Below are 17,499 nucleotides of genomic sequence, written 5' to 3' on the forward strand. Positions count from 1 at the left end.
GCTTCATCTTACAGTTAGCTACAAGTCAGTTTTATTGACTGTCAATATGAAGAGAGTTATTTACATATTTTTATCAGCCAGTAATTGGGTTTGTTTATCATTTGTGTTTTCTGTCTTTTCAAATTACACTGTATCATGTCGTTCCATAAGAAACTGCAGCATTGTCATGTTAACAGGCATTGCTGTTACCTCAGAGCATCTGATTTCCTTCCTTCTAGTCATTCCATAAGAAAAATGAAATTAACAAATTGTGTTCAAGTCAGTGGCAGCTTTGATACTTTTTAGCTGGCAGAAATATCAACAGAAATTTTATCATAGATGTGTGTACGCAAAGTATGCAATGTAATGGTGGTTTAACAGATCAATTATTGTACAAGAAATGGAATAGTGCTTGTTATTCATCACTAGTCTAAAAACTAATTACAGAAAATATTTATGTTCGTATACACACAAAAACATGAAAAATGGGTCCCTACTTTGGAGCTTTCTCCTATATGTCCTTTCCTTTGCTAAACTCGTTTTTCCCAATTCCTGTTTCTGTAAGCTTTCAGGCAGATGGTGAAATCGTCACTTAAGCTCAGGTTCATACTGGAGACTGAAACATAATTCTGGAAATGCATGTGAGAAAGTTGAAAGTCGTTTCAAGATAATGCCCCTCTTCTCATTCTGCAGAACAAATTTTTGACAGGTTTGAAATCCCTGTACCTAAGATAGGAGACATTTCTGGTTGAAGCACTTTAAAATTTCAAGATACTAATTCTTGCAAATGTTTGTGCCAAACTTGTGTCTAAATTTTTTGTTTGTAAATGTGATATTCTATGTACATATTCATAGTGAGATACACAGGTCTGCCTTACTAGGTTAGCCACATCATTTAAATTGGTACAAGGTAAACAATAACTTTACCACTTTATGATTTCTGTTAGAAACATTGAGGAGCATAAGCTGTGTACTCAAGAGATCTGTCCCCCTTTATGAGGCATTTGTATCTGCTTTAGCATAAGCTGTTGTTTAAAGCTGAAAGTTCTTTCTAATACTGTCTGTTGTGTTGCCTTTATTATACCTATATTTTACGCTAAATTCTCTTAGAAATAGTATGTCTATTGGCTTCTTAGAGTTATGATTCGAACAAGTTCTGAACATGATCCTAAGTATATGAAAAAAAAAAAGTCTAAACTATGATTTGTTATTTAAGATATTTTTATTCTGTGTTGTTGTCGTTTGTTTTTGTTAATATTGTTTTTTCTTGATAAAATAGATGCAGAAGATACTTCTACTGGGAAATCTATAGCTTTCCATAGCAATTGTATTAATTTCTTCCAATCCTCGTATAGTATCAGATCTCGAAATCTATCTCTCTTTGAAGATTCAGTACCTACTTTATATTATTGTACATTTAGTTTAGCATCTGTTATTTTAAATTTTATCTGAAGATTTAGAAGTTTGTGTTGAAACTCCATCACACTTCATATTTGAATCATTTCCATGCTGGTTCTGTCACTTGTGTATTGATCCTGCTGCCTCTGACACTCTGAAATCTAATGAGCTCACAGCCCAAGGTCTTAGCTGCAGGCCATTTCTTCCAATATGTCATAATTTTCCTGCTTGTTTTTTAATACTACAAATATCTGTTTCTCATTTTAGGTCAGATACTTGGACCAATAAATTGTAAGCTGTTAAAATGAAAAGTCCTTTGACTTTCACGAGAATTTCAGCATAGATGGTATGCCCCTTTGCTCAATCTTACTAATTTTCTCTGACTATTTTTGAATTCTGCAGATACAAATTTTCAAACTTCATCATGTACTTTCTTCAATCCAGAAATAAAAATTCATCACACACAATCGTGGTTCTTAAATTTTTACTATCTTTTTCCTTCTCTACTCACACTACTTTTTTGGAGAAGATAAAGCTCTCCAGAAATAGCAATGGTCAGTATTTTTATTAATTATTAATTTTGGTCTGATAAATGATCCCAGATATTCCTTACAATTGAGTATCCGAGAATACTTCATTAGGATACCTTTGGGGTATAAAATTGTAGCTGTATGTAGCTTTAAGTAATAAAGTCTGAGAAAATGAATAATAGATGCATATTTATTTATTTATAGATAATTAATAATAATAATAATAATAATAATAATAATAATAATAATAATAATAATAATAATAATAATAATAATAATAATCTATTTATGAATAAATATCAATAATATTTTTTTATTTATTAATAGATTTATTATTATTATTATTATTATATTATATTAGTGGGGTTTTTAGTTATTCTGGAAAAACTCATGCAATATCTGTCTATAGGCTATTCTGAGGTAATTGATCAAGTATAAGTGCTGTTCTGTAAACTCTGCATGATTTGGTGACCACAAAAGATAGATAAAATTAGATATCATACTTAAGCATTTGGACAAGATGCTTCCAGTTAATTTTTAATCAAAGAGATCCTGGTGCCCATTATTTTGGATGATCCCTCCCAGGTTGTCCTGCCCTGATCAATCAAGGCATAACTTGAACACACAATCATAAAATACTTGTTTAAATATCCTTGTGAAGGTCACAATCTATGCTTTGTCCAGCTTTAAAACTGAGTCAGGGTCTAGGAAACAAATTGAGCCTAATCTATTGTTGTGTATTGATTGGTAGCTTTTACTGATCTCTACATCTGTTCTTATGGCATTTCATATTGTGCATTTTTAGATTATGTGAATCTATGCAATTATAAATTATTTTTATTGATATTTGTTGTTGTTGTTGTTGTTTGTTGTCGTTTTCCTCCTCTAAACTTTAGTACCTTAATAACCAACCTACGTTCTATTATGTAAATAGATATCTCAAGAAAAACAAACTTTTTAGAAAGTTCATATCTCTGTAATCAGTTTTCAAAATATTCTCTTAAAATCATAATATTGTGCAAACCCAGTAATGATTATCATTATAAAATACAGTAAGACGAAGAAGTCCATCTGTATAAGCTGACAAACTAGCAGCTGCGGTTGCTATTCTGCATGTTGCCTTGATAGTCTTGCACATGTGGTACAGTTTGCAGAGAGGTCAATGCAAACATTTATTTTTCCAAGTTAATAGAGAGTGGTGGGCCTTTGATTTAAGGATTTACTTCCCCAATGTGCTGAGAAAGCAGTTTTACATATCTGTTCTCACTATTACATTTAGACACCTAACATCTTTAGACAGATATTAAAAATCAATACCTCTTCCTTTAAATATTCTGTGAATATACAAGTGTCCTTGTATACCTCACTTGGGTCTTTGACCTGGTCTTGCTGAATTCATGGTCATTAATGGGAGAAAATAAAAACTGAAAACATTAAGGTTTATTAAACTGGATCAGCGAGGAGGGATGGAAGGTTTCAGTCCAGTAGTGTGTAGATAATGAAAGATTGAAAGCCACAACTAGTGAGAAGTTACAATCGCTGTCAGAGCAACATGTGCCTTTGGTAAATTTTCAAATAAAAATCTACTCTTTTTTATTGTTATAACCTGTACTAAGAAAAGATGGAAAGATTTTTCATGGCTTACAGGAAAATTCTGTGCACTGCAGACACTTCATAGAAAAGAAAAGTAGCAAAATTTTAATATGCTAAAATTTTAAAATTTTAATTTTAAAATAATACAATACAATACAATACAATACAATATAACATAATATAATATAATATAATATAATATAATATAATATAATATAATATAATATAATATAATATAATATAATATAATATAATATAATATAATATAATATAATATAATATAATATAATTAATATAATATAAAAGTTGTCACGACAAGTAAATGATTAATTTCCTGACAATATATTACTTTTTTTCCTGACAATATATTACTTTTTATTTAAAAACAATATTTACACTCTCTAAGCTAAGATACACATCTTAATAGTAGTGTAAATCTGTTTACTGTAAAAGGATTCCAGGGAATTGTTTGCTTCTTTTGGGAGCCAAATACCCTTGCACAAAGGAGAAAACAAACAAACAAACAAACAAACAAACAAACAAACAAGAAAGCCAGTCAGATATCTGACTGAAATGAGTGCTAAGAAGAAAATATTTTTCTGGTTAAAGTTGTCTGCATGCTTTCTGTCCAATGCTTGGACCACAGATGTAAAGAATAATTTCATTATTTATTTTTTTTCCAAGACCAAGTTGTGGTCTTATTTGTGCTACAAGATTAGTTGCATAAATATATATATATATATTCTATATTTAATTAAACTCTAGGAATTAAAAAAAAAAAAAAAAATCATGACTTGTTTCAGCCTTCCTATTCAGTACACGGCAGAAAGAAACCAATGCCATAAAACAGTATCAACAAATTACTTGATTTCCACTGACTATATATAACTAAGGCCTTAGGCAGTTTATTTTCTTTTTCTAGACAGTTCTAGGGCAGGAGGAGAGAAAATACTCAAAACCATTTTCATGTTTTCATTTTCGTGTTTTCATTTTCATTTTTTTTTCATCTTAAATAAGCTCAGTATATTTTGGAGGATGAATTCCATTAAACAGGAAAAGCCAGGGGATTTAAGAAAGTATTGTTGGAAAATTCTTACATTTTGACTAATAATTTATAGTCAGCATGGAGGTTACTGTGACAATCATAAGAAATATTCATTGCACAGGAAGAGAGGGTCTTGAGCTTAAATTACGATGAAGTCACAATATTTATTAAAGGAATGTTTTCACTCTATCTAGGACAGGATGAAAAGATGTTACTATGTTTTGGGGTTTTTGACACTTCACAGAAGAGAAGAGAGATAAGGGAGAAAAGAGATAGAAAAAGAAGAAAGAGAAGTCATATAGGAAAATATATATATATATCCTTCTTTTCACTGTTTAATGATCTGACATTGTGAAGTTGGAAAAAATGACCTCCAGATGTCCCTTCCAGCCTTAACCATTCTGTGACTTTCCATTTAAAAGTTTGAGATTAAAAGTTTAAAGTATGAGATTCATAGTTTCAATTTTACATAATACTTAAGCTGGGTATTTCCTTACAATATATTGGTCTGATCAGAAATAATTATATGTTCAAGATTTTGCACACATTTAGGAATACTGAAATATTTCTGACTTGAGGGAATTTTATGGAATGACTCAATTCAATAGAAATATGATTAGCCTAGTCTACTAGTGAATTTTAATTTGTTTCAGAAATATCTGCTATTAGCTAGTCTTGACTACTGGAATAGGCAAGCCAACAATCTAAATCAATATGGCAACTTTATTAGGAACCTACAGTATAGAAGGAATGTGAGAACTGATGTCCTTGATATTAGGTTATTTTTGCATGTGTTTAACTTCTTTCTTGTCTTCTGTGATAAATTAAGGCATAGAAACACTATTTTAAAGGTTTTAAAGCTGACAAGAAAATAAAGTACATATACTTTTGTAATATATGAAGGGGAAAAAGCTCATAAAGGTGAATTCAGCTTAAATTCCCAACTTTTGTCATGTGTTAAAAAAGGAGCAAGAAGATAAAGGATGAAGCAAGTTGTGGAGGTGTTGGGGGGACAATTTTGAAGCCTATATACATAGGATTTTACTTTTTCCTCAGAGAATGGTGCAAGCTAGCTATAGAAAGGAGTTTATGCACAGAGAAGAAGCCAGCAGCTGTCCTTTTTTCCCCTTCTATCTATAAATATGCCACATCACTGCATCTGACAAAGTGAAACTCTACAGCTTTCAGTTTGTGCATAACACTGTTGCCAAACTTCATAAAGATATTTTATGGCCTGTTGAAGTGCTAAGACTCTAGACTTCATGAAAAATGAAGTCTCTAAATGGATTAGAGCTATATAACTTGAGGAGTCTGAAAAATATCACTCAGCATCACAGCTATTAATGACAGAACTTTGGAGAAATCACACCCTGCTGATGACATAGCCCTGTTATAAAATATTCCTGTGCTTGGAGCCACTAATGATGAGCACCTAGACACTGGATTATGGTATCTAGGTCCAGGCTGCTTGTGTCTTTTAAGCCTCCTTGGTGTGGCAAAAAGTAGTGGCAAGGGCTTTCTCACTGTCTTCATCTTTGTGAAAAGCAGAGAGAGTTATGCACCAGCACAAATTCACCAAAACAGGAGCTTCTGTAGTCTGAACTTGTTCAGATATTTCCTCTCCTTTTCTTGTACAGATATTGAATCTGTACCACCAGGCAAGGAGCTGCTTCAGAGCAATATGATGAAAAAGTAAAATCACTTTTTTCTTGAATAAGTTTCTGGAATTTCATTGTATGTAATCACATGATTATCAGAACTTTCACAAGGGCAGGGGTGAGAATGTGCATTTGGGGAGGGTCATGGCAGTCCCAATTTACTTTATCTTAATCACTGCCCTTGTGAAAGTTCTAACCATATTTGTTTCTTCCTAATTTGAAGAGAAATACAATTGCTCTTTGAATTCAAACTTTTAGACAGTTTTGTATGAAGCTACATGCAGTACTTTTGACTTGCAACTTTTTTCAGTGCAAGAGAAGTTCGTTGTTAGGCATTGGAAGAGGCTAACCAGGGAAGTGGTTGAGTCATCATCCCTGGATGTCTTTACAAGACGTTTGGATGTAGAACTTAGTGATATGGTTTAGTGGAGGACTTGTTAGTGATACACCAGAGGTTGGACTTGATCATCTTGGAGGTCTCTTCCAACCTTCCACTGTGATTCCGTGATTCTGTGTTCTTTGGGTTCTGCTAATTGCTGTTCTCCTCCTGGCATTTCAAACCTTCTTTTCTCTTATACATTAGTCTTTCCTTCTTTTCACACTTGGTTGTTTTTGTTTGTTTGTTTGTTTGTTTGTTTTTGCTTTTGTTTTTTTTTTTTTTTTGTGTGGAATTCCACCCCTCCACCTCACCCCCATTTTTAACATTTAATCATAATTTTAACAGGATATTTATGCTGAAATCTAAGAAAATTATTCTGCTGTTTTCTATTAACTCATTTCTTAAGCTGATTTCAGCTGTTCTAAACTAGATTAAAAAAATGAAAGAAATATCAGCTGTCATGCTTCCAGGTGTTTGGTGACTGCAGGGTTAGGAAAATACATATCTAATAAGTTTTTTTTTGTTGTTGTCATTTGTTTGTTTGTTTGTAATACTGTCTGGTACAGCAGTTCAAAACTTGCCTGGAAACACCTAATTTTAAAAATTAATATACTTCATATACCATTTATATAATCAGCATGAAAAATCTTCTCTTCTATGAATCTGTTTCTTGTGTATATACGTTTTTGTGCTCCCTAGATGTATCAGTCTACACTTACACTTGTGCTGAAAGAATATATGAGAAATCACCTGAATTTGTCTTTTGGTTTCTTAAATTTGCCAGCTTAGGCTTCTAATACGGCTCTGAAATGGAGAAGCAAATCAGGAAACATTAACACAGATGGTAAATGAGTATTTAATCATTTGTTATAACGATGAGGCATACTGTAGTTGTCAGTATCAGTCCATTATTTGATATAGGGAGTGATTTGTATTATTTAATATATTTACAGATTCATATTCCAATATCTCCATGAACTGGGAAACTTAATGTATACATGAAACAATTAAAAATATATTTAGAAAAAAAAATCCTGTTACAGAATAGGTGAGAAATAAAAACTATCTGAGGGAAAGTAATATGATTTTTAAAAATTCATTTTAACTGCTTGAATATAAGCTATTGTGTTACATATGTTAAATCATAGTCACTTTTTATTGAATTGAGAAATTGGGGAGAGTTATTAATGATAATTATCTACAGCAATAGTAATCACTATCAATTTTATTATCAATAAGTTCTCACAATGAGGTTAAGAAACTAGTTATCATAGAGGGAGAGATGGAATTGCCTTTAAAAAAAAATAAATATAAAAGAAACTACTGGAACCAGCAGAGTGACTGATTTTGCATTTATCTACTAGCATGGACTCAACGCTACAAAGAAACTAGAACACCATGGCAAGCAGTTTTTTCTTTTTCTCCCTCCTCCTGTCTTTATCCACCACTTCCCAGCTCCCTTTATGTCGCAGAGCAAAGAAGAGACTTCGATGACCTTGATATATTTCCATGTCTGTTCTTTGGAGATGAGAACAGACCTTATAAAGTTCACATGTGCATATTAAGCCCATAACCATCTGCTTCAATTATGAACAGTGTGGTGGCTAAGTTTAGCATTTGGAGAGGAGGTCTGAAGGTCAGCTGTGCTACAACTGTAGCAAAGTATCCCAGGCTTGCTTTAATATTTGAAAAATCATAGCAATAAATGAGCAGAATTTTTCATTATTATTATTATTTTTATTTTAAAGTGAGTTAGCTTGTGGGAGATTTAAGATCAGGAATAGGGTGGTATACTCATATCTCATTTATAACAAGAATGAGAACATTCTACACATTCTCAAAGTGCTAAACTAGCTTCTTGGCTTTTTTTTTTTTTTTTTCTTTTTAAATTGTAATGCTTTAAAAAGTGTAGACATACCTTAGCATGCATTTTCTGTGTTTTGAGCAGAGCTCTGTTATTTAGTTGGCTTTTGGAACCTGTCATTTCCTTTCCTGTGCAATGAGATGGAGTACATTAAGTAGCAGCACTCCTGGTGGGTTGTGGGAACAACTGTCTTTCCAGACTATGAGCACATGTTGTGTAAACTCAGGGTTTTTATGACTCATATTTTAATATTCTGTGAAAACATCTATCCATGTAACACTGGGCTTCAGATGTTTACTTTCTTTTTTATTTAGTTGTTCATTACCTAGATTTTAAAAAGTTCTTGTGAAGTTTCAGTTGTGAGAGGTATCACATTTGTTTTTTGTTTGTTTTGTTTTGTTTTGTTTCTTTCCTAGGAGCCATAGTTACAATAATGAAGTACATTATTTCTGAGAATGTTTCAATTATTTAGATTGAAAGGATAAAGGAAATTAGGAAGCACTCTCCTTCTGGAAATTCCCTGAGTGGCCAGAGTTACTGTGTTCAGTGTGAATGTTTATTGTATCCACTCAGTTTTGGCAAATGAGGGAAAAATAAGTCTAGCTTCATCATGACCTGATAAACACCTGATAAGATCACTCATCTAGTTAAGATCACCCATCTAGTTGATCAAGGGAAGCCAGCTGATATAATCTTTTTGGATTTCAGTAAAGCTTTTGATACAGTTTCCCATAGGATCCTACTGGACAAAATGTCCAGTATACAGCTAGACAAAAATATATGAATATGAATATGAGTATGAGCCAGCAGTGTGCCCTGGCAGCCAGGAGGTCCAACTGTATCCTGGGGTGCATCAGGCATGGCATTGCTAGTCGTTTGAGGGAAGGGACTGTCTCGCTCTACTCTGTGCTGGTGCGGCCTCACCTCTAGTACTGTGTGCAGTTCTGGGCACCACAGTACCAAAAAAGGATGTGAGAGTATCCGAAGAAGGGGTACTGAGATGGTGAAGGGCCTAGAATGGAAGATGTATGAGGAGTGGCTGAGGTCACTTGGCCTGTTCAGCCTGAAAAAGAGGAGGCTGAGGGAAGCCTCACGGTCTACAGCTTTCTCATGAGGGGGAGTGGAGGGTCAGGCACCAATCTCTTCTCTTTAGTGACCCAGGACCCAAGGGAATGGAGTCAAACTGCAACAGGGAAGGTTCAGGCTGGATATTAGGAAAGGGTTCTTCATGAAGAGGGTGGTCATGCACTGGAATAGATTCCTCAGGGATGTAGTCATGGCACCAAGCCTGTCAGAGTTTAAGAAGTGTTTGGACTATTCTCTTAGTCATGTGATCTGAATTTTTGGGTAGACCTGTGTGGTGCCAGGTGTTGGACTCAATGATCCTTATGGGTCCCTTCAAGCTGAGGATATTCTACAATTCTGTTATTCTATAACACATCTTTTAAAGTGTTCTGTGTTCTTGTGTACAGGTGATGAAAATCTAGGACTCCGTGGGATGACAAAAAGCATTATAAGCCCAAATAAGTGAACGAACAATTACAGAGGGCTCACTTGGTATGGTGTTTAGACTTGTTCTGATGCATGCCCCATACAAGAAAGAGAAGTATGCACATGCAAGGGGCAATGTATAGCAGGTCATTATTCTGAACACTTTCGGAGTATCTATAGTTGGAACATTAATACCATAACAATAGCTTTTCAGACATGATAATATTGTTCTCTGGCATGGATGAAAGGCATACAGAAAGATGGAAGGAACAGCCGTTTCATTTATGAAAGCGAGTACTTGGAAATTAACAATGACTTTACCAAAACAATGAAGTTCAATATAAAATATTTTGACTGTAAATGCCTTTGGGTTTTGTGTGTGTTTTTGTTGTTTTTGTTGTTGTTTGTTTGCTTGTTTTTCTGGGAGGAGAAGAAATGGGGAAGGTGTGAGGAGGACAAGGTTGTTTGAATCATTACCCCAGCCCACCTGTTTCATGTAGAACTTGGACTCAGCTTCTGGTTTCTCCAGAAATTTGGACAATTATGGATTATTAGTAAGTCCAAGGTATTGTTTACAGACAGATTGTCACTTGGTTGTTCTATGAGCATCATTCTATAGATGTTGTTTCTTGTTTTGCTTTTATCACCTTGTGGAGTTGCATAAATATGACTCAATGTTTCACATTTGTCTAGGATTTAAAGAATGTCTATTTTGTAATTAATGGGTTTCTAAGACAGCTCTAAATTGTTTCATGTGTCTTCATATCCCCCAAACTATAAGTCCATTTCATTTCTGATTCTTAAAAAAAAACAAGCAAACAAACAAAAAAAAAGCACTTGAAGTAAATGTTTAATACAAAATGAGCCACTGCACCCAGAAATCCTATTCCACTTTGTTTGTTCAGCACTGAAAGATACTTATGATCATATTATTGTATGATATTCAGGAATTATTCCATATGTTAATAAGAAAATTTCTTTTAAAAAAAAAAGAAAAAAAATAATTTGAATTTCTTGACATTTTCAGTAGTCCTTTTCAAAGCATAACTTAAAGAGAGAACAAGCATTCATTTTGTGTTTACAAAATTATTTTTATTCTCAGTGGGTTCTATTCTGTTCCTTTATAAGGTTTTAGAAGGTCTTAGTTGGATATGAAGTACAAATAAAATAATCAGACTAAGTTCTGAGAGGATATCTTGGAAAACATTGCTTAGTTTATTAATATTGTTTCTATAGTGCTTCTATAATGGATTCTATCATAATCCACAGCCAAAACATTCTAATAATTAGTATCAACTGTTACAATTCCAGTTCTTACTTCTTTATTGGATATTAATTTCCATCTTAGCTGAGGTCTTTGCGGTGATCTCGAGCGAACAAAGTTTTCATACCATCACTTCATAGTTTTTATCTATTTCAGTATAAAGATTTAGGGCCTAATGCCAAAATAATGCTCTGTGAATGCATTAGAATGCATTACTCAGCTGGCTCTTCCCACAGTCATGCTATTATATGCTGTGTGCATTTAAACTGAACAATTACTTTTAGTAAAGTCATATATTAGTTTTTGAAGATACTATGGACTGCTCCATCCAGTCCTAGAAATGAATCAGTGCTGTGTTTGGTGGCTCTGCCCTGTTCTGCCTCAACACCAAGGCACCCACTTAATCAATACTTTAGGAAATAATGCTGAGAATAAATAAATAAACTCCATCCATTTAATGATCAAAAAAGAGGCTAAATTAAGAATTAAATGTTAATGTATATGTGTAATAAATATTACTGTAACATTCCATGTCTAATGTTAAGTAAAGTTGTTTATGTTGTCTGGAGTTGGGAAGCAGAGAAAAAAGAAAGGTTGCTCTGTTTGTGAGCAAGCTTTCAGGATATGCAATTGTACAGTTGGTTTCAGTCCCATAGAAATTATAATAGCCTTTTGGCTGTCTTCACAAAGGTAAATTTAACTCACTAGATTGTTTCTGAAAGACTGCAACTATTTCAACTTCTTGAGCAACCTGAAAGTAATGATCCTAGTTGGAACAGCTGTAAAAAAGATAGCAGATTATCCTATAATATTTATGCCTTCCTGCTTACTTTGTAATTCTGTATTTGTTAAATGAGTAACATCTTGTCTTTCTTAAAGTGCCCATTTTGCAATTCTCAAAGTACAGCATATATTCTGAGTGGAGAAATCCACATATGCATTTTAGTTGTGATTTCAGTGATGTCTGCAAGGCATGATTTCAAGATTCTCCCCATTTTGAACCATGCCAGTTTCTTCTAAGCATTTTTTCAAAAACATTTATTATTAATATTTAATTTAATATAAAATGTTCTTCACAAACTTCAAAACTATGCTTTATAGTTGGTGTGTGCTTTCTTAACTGACCTATTTCTTAATTAGCCTATTCCATGCTTAAAAACATGGGTATACTTTTTATTCTGCTATAACCTGTCCATTGGGCTTCACATTGCTGAAGTTCCCTATGCAACATCTGTTGCCATTGTCCCAGTGTTGTCTTGCATGAAAAACTGTAAGTAATTCAAATGTTACATGAAACTTGAATCAGAAATATAACCTGGTGGGTTTTCCTTGTTCAATATAACAGATAAACCCTCAAGTAGTTTGAAATAGTAACAGATTTCAAACAATATTATCTAGTCTTTCTACATCTTTTAGCATACGACTTGGGAAGTCATATGGTCCCCTATATGCATATATGCATGTATTTCATATATGGTAAGTAATAAAATAAAGAGTAAAAAAAAAAAAAAAAAAAAAAGTAAAGTCCTATAGATTACCCCAAACAGGTGTCACACCCTTAATGTTCACCACCTTCATGAAAGATTTATGTCTCCTGTTTGATGAGAGCCTAAACAATGAATTAGTATGAGAAAAACCTGCCTGTTTTTAACAAAGTATTACCTGTTCTCAAATCATGAAACTTTAAGCTGCTGCTTTTTCAGAAATTTCCACTTGCAGATATTTCCTTTCAACTACTAAAAAAGTCAGTAAGATTTTGGGTTAATAGAAATGTGATTGTCAATGGCTCATGAAGGATGGAAAAATTTATGAATATTATACCTTTTTCTGTCTTTCCATCCCTTTCAAAGAAACTAAGGAAAAGGAAATCAGTTCATATGGTTTGGAGGATACTACTTCAGTTGATATATTCAGCCTTAGTCATATTATCTGTTCCTTTGAACTTTCCCTATGTATTATCATAGTGCTAATTATAAAATATATGTGCATATATATATTTATAAACTTAAATGCAGTTTTATAGAGTGCATGCACACATAAATCTGATACACACATATACTCTATGTTTGTATAAGTGTGGATGGGATATGAAGATATTTTCATCCAAAAGAACTCCTGCAAATATGTCTGTCTTTCATGCATATTGATTCCCAGTGCTGTAACTAAAATTCATAAACATGTAAAATTTTCACTAATTCCTCACTTCTTATAAAACAAATTCAAGTATCAGCTGATTTTTCATGCATATTTTTCATTCCAGAATTACCAGTTTACCGGATCTGGAACTTGTAATGCAGCATCTTTTTCTGCTTGTTGAATCTAATACTTCAGCTTCCTGCAAAATTAAACTTAAGCTCTAATAACACATACTGTTTATTTTTTCACTTTTAAATCTACTATAGGAGCTAATATTATGACTACTAAAAGTTCCACTGGAGACAATATTCTGAGGTTATGGTCAAGGACAAGTGGAAAATCAATTATTTTCAAAACTTCTAGTAGGTCAAGTTGTATTGAAACTTTTTTTTTTTTCCTTTGAGGAAAATAACTGAACCTTTTTCTCCTTATCAGAAATTAAATTGCAATGTATCTTTCCAAGAGAGGAGTTGTCTGGTGTTTCTAGGATAATTTAATTCTATTAATAAAAACATAATTACCCACTGTTCATTTTTGACTATGATTACTGTGAGCAACTGGAAAATATTTGGATTTTTCTTACTTTTGTTTGTTTGTGGTGTGGTGTTTTGTTGTTGTTGTTTTTAAGCAGTCAGTGCTGATATAACACTTGTCTCCAGAGCTTTAACACCATGATGCTTGCTGATGCTAGACATGTCATACCAGTTATGAGACTACAATCTCTGCCAGCAAGCCTTACTGTTTTAGAGACTGCATCCTTGATTTACGCCAAACTGGCTTCTGCAAAAATAGCTTGTTTCTGCAAGCTTTGATGCTGCTTGGAACACTATTAGTATAAAAAGGAGGCAAAGACAAGGGAAAATTTTGTATAGTGGTAATGATGTTGTGAACTTCTGATAAAGGTGTGCTAAACCTTAAAAGAGAATCCATAGATAAGTAGGTGGCCACTGAAAGATACATGTACAGCTACAGAAGTCTTCTGCACTGCTAAGGTCATGTAAGTGTCAGTAGTTCAAAGCTATTTTCTTTCTAAGAATATTGTGCTGATTTTATCTAACCCTATGAAATAAGAATTTAACAAAACCTTCACATGGGGAAGTTGATAGTTCTGGTCCTTTTCAGAACTGGAAACTTCAGAAACTAGTAAAATTAACTCAAAACTGTACCTCCTTTAGGGAGATGTGCTCTTTTAGCTGTTAATTTTCATTCATTAGTGGAAAATTTAACTGGAAATTTAGTCTTCTTGTACAGAACATAAAAAATCAAATGAAAAAATTACTTCTGTCTAGTTTTCACCATGCCGTTTTGCCTATAATATTTTCCCTAGCACAACTGGAATCTGAGGTTCTAGTGAAGAAGGGGTGGTGGTGTGGCTCTATGTATTATATTTTGATGTTGTGGAACTCGAGGCTGAGTCTGGGAATGATAAGGTTGAGTCCCTATAGGTTAGGATTGGTGGGAAGGCCAACAAGGAAGGCATCCTGGTGGGGGTCTGTTACAGACTGCCAAACCAGGATGAGGAAGTGGATGAGGAGTTCTACAGGCAGCTGGCAAAAGTTGTGAAATCATCAACTCTTGTCCTCGTGGGGGACTTCAACTTCCCAGACATATCCTGGACATGCAATACAGCTCAGAGGAAGCAGTCTAGGAGGTTTCTGGAGAATGTGGAAGATAGTTTCTTGATGTAGATGGTTAGTGAGCCTACCAGGGGAGGTGACCCGCTAGATCTTCTGTTCACAAACAGAGAAGGACTGGTGGGAGATGTGGTGGCCGGGAGCTGTCTTGGGCAGAGTGACCATGAAATGGTAGAGTTCTCTATTCTTGGAGAAGTCAGGACTTCCGGAGGGCAGATGCGGCACTTACAGGGCAACCAGGAGATCAGGCCCAGTCAGCATGGGTTTATGAAAGGCAGGTCCTGCTTGATGAACCTCATCTCTTTCTATGACAAAGTGACATGCTTGGTGGATGAGGAAAAGGCTGGGGATGTGGTCTACCTTGACTTCAGCAGGGCTTTTGACACCATTTCCCACAGCATTCTCCTTGAGAAACTGGCTGCTCTTGACTTGGACTGGCGTACGCTTCATTGGGTTAGAAACCGGCTGGATAGCTGGGCTTAAGAGTTGTGGTGAATGGAGTTAAATCCAGTTGGAGGCCAGTCACTAGTGGAGTCCCCCAGGGCTCGGTACTGGGGCCAGTCTTTAATATCTTTATCAATGATCTAGATGAGGGGATTGAGTGCATCCTCAGTAAGTTTGCAGACGACACCAAGTTAGGTGCATGTGTCGATCTGCTTGAGGGCAGGAAGGCTCTGCAGGAGGATCTGGATAGGCTGAACCAATGGGCTGAGGTCAACTCTATGAAGTTCAACAAGGCCAAGTGCCAGGTCTTGTACCTGGGGCACAACAACCCCAAGCAGAGCTACAGGCTGGGAGATGAGTGGTTGGAAAGCTGCCTGGCAGAGAAGGACCTGGGAGTATTGGTTGATAGTGGGCTGAATATGAGCCAGCAGTGTGTTCAGGTGGCCAAGAAGGCCAACGGCATCCTGGCTTGTATAAGAAGCAGTGTGGCCAGAAGGTCTAGGGAAGTGATTGTCCCCCTGTACTCGGCTCTGGTGAGGCCGCACCTCGAATACTGTGTTCAGTTTTGGGCCCCTCGCTACAAGAAGGACATCGAGGTGCTCAAGCAAGTCCAGAGAAGGGCAAGAAAGCTGGTGAGGTCTCTGGAGAACAAGTCTTATGAGGAGTGGCTGGGGGAGCTGGGTTGTTCAGTCTGGAGAAGAGGAGGTTCAGGGATGATCTTATTGCTTTATACAGGTATGTTAAAGGAGGCTGTAGCGAGGTGGGGGTTGGTCTATTCTCCCACATGCCTGGTGACAGGATGAGGGGAATGGGCTAAAGTTGCACCAGGGGAGGTTTAGGTTGGGTATTAGGAAGAACTTCTTTACCGAAAGGGTTGTTAGACATTGGAATGGGCTGCTCAGGGAGGTTGTTCAGTCACCATCCCTGAAGGTCTTAAAAAGACATTTAGAAGTATAGCTTAGTGATATGGTTTAGTGGAGAACTGGTTAGTGTTAGGTCAGAGGTTGGACTCGGTGATCTTGGAGGTCTCTTTCAACCTAGATGATTCTGTGATTCTGTGATTATATTTAGAAGCCTTACTTGTTTTGTGTCTATGCTCTGTATTTTGTACTAATACATATGAAATGAATTTTTATTTCCTAAAACATGAAAGAGAATGCTGTTAAATCAGACTTTAATCCATTCAGATTAAAAAACTTCTGTCTTTTTTTTAAATTTATTTTGATTGTCCATTTTGAAATAAGAGAAGGTACATAACGTAACATATTATTTGAAGTCTTTTAAACTTGGAAATGCTGCTGAAGGAAAATATGTCAAAGCAGTAGTCTGAGATGTCCTGAAGCCTGAAACTTTCCAATAGAAAATGGATGTAATACAAATTTTGAAGGATAGTTGTTCAACCAAATGAATGCATAGTCAAAAGATGAATTTTTAAAAGGTAGCTGTCAATCTTTCATGCATCACTGTCACTGTAATATTTAGAATAATATTTTAGTTTAGAGTTCAGTTTAGGTATGTTCTAAAACAAACATGGTGTCTACCATAAAATGACAATAACTAAAATCTTTATGACTGATTTTCTGTTCCTTTATTTCTGCAAATTAATATATATATAGCAGATACATTAATGTGTTTTGTTTAAATAGCATTTGAAATCAAATGAAATGAGGAACATGGAAAAATATGTAACATGTGTGAATCATCATTTCTAAGTACAGCAATTTTTAATATCCTAAGAATTTTAACCTATCCTAGACAAAGGTACATGTATAGTACTGGAATGCATGCTTAGTTGGAAGTTTCAGAATTTTGCATAACAAATACTGTATGTTGATGCTGAGAACTAGAAAGAACCTGAAAGACCTGAGACTAGAGCTTAAAATGTCATTCATAATCTCTCTTTACTACTTTAAAAAAATACTAATAGTGCAGTAAGGTAAAAATAAGTGCCATTTATCTCCAACATAGGAAAGAGAAATTATCAGATTTATCTAAAGAACTGTTGAATTTTTGTATATGCTATGGATATGTATTTATATAAACGTGTATATATATATATATATATATATATATAAATTTAACAA

At 34.6% G+C, this 17,499-nt stretch overlaps 1 protein-coding gene across 15 annotated transcripts in view; it reads left to right on the forward strand.

Moving 5' to 3' along the window:
* RALYL (RALY RNA binding protein like) overlaps positions 1-17,499 on the forward strand; it is a 426,876-nt gene that overhangs the window by 128,621 nt on the left and 280,756 nt on the right. Inside the window, exon 1 of one of the 15 annotated variants that reach the window (XM_032182400.1) lies at positions 1,907-1,931. The exons of the other annotated variants lie outside the window; for them this stretch is intronic. The gene's annotated coding sequence lies outside the window, so the exon portion shown is untranslated. Of the gene's footprint in view, positions 1-1,906; positions 1,932-17,499 lie in introns of those variants that run through there. 15 annotated transcript variants of the gene reach the window in all.

Source organism: Aythya fuligula, chromosome 2 (genome assembly GCF_009819795.1).
Source record: "Aythya fuligula isolate bAytFul2 chromosome 2, bAytFul2.pri, whole genome shotgun sequence".
Lineage (NCBI taxonomy): Eukaryota > Metazoa > Chordata > Aves > Anseriformes > Anatidae > Aythya > Aythya fuligula.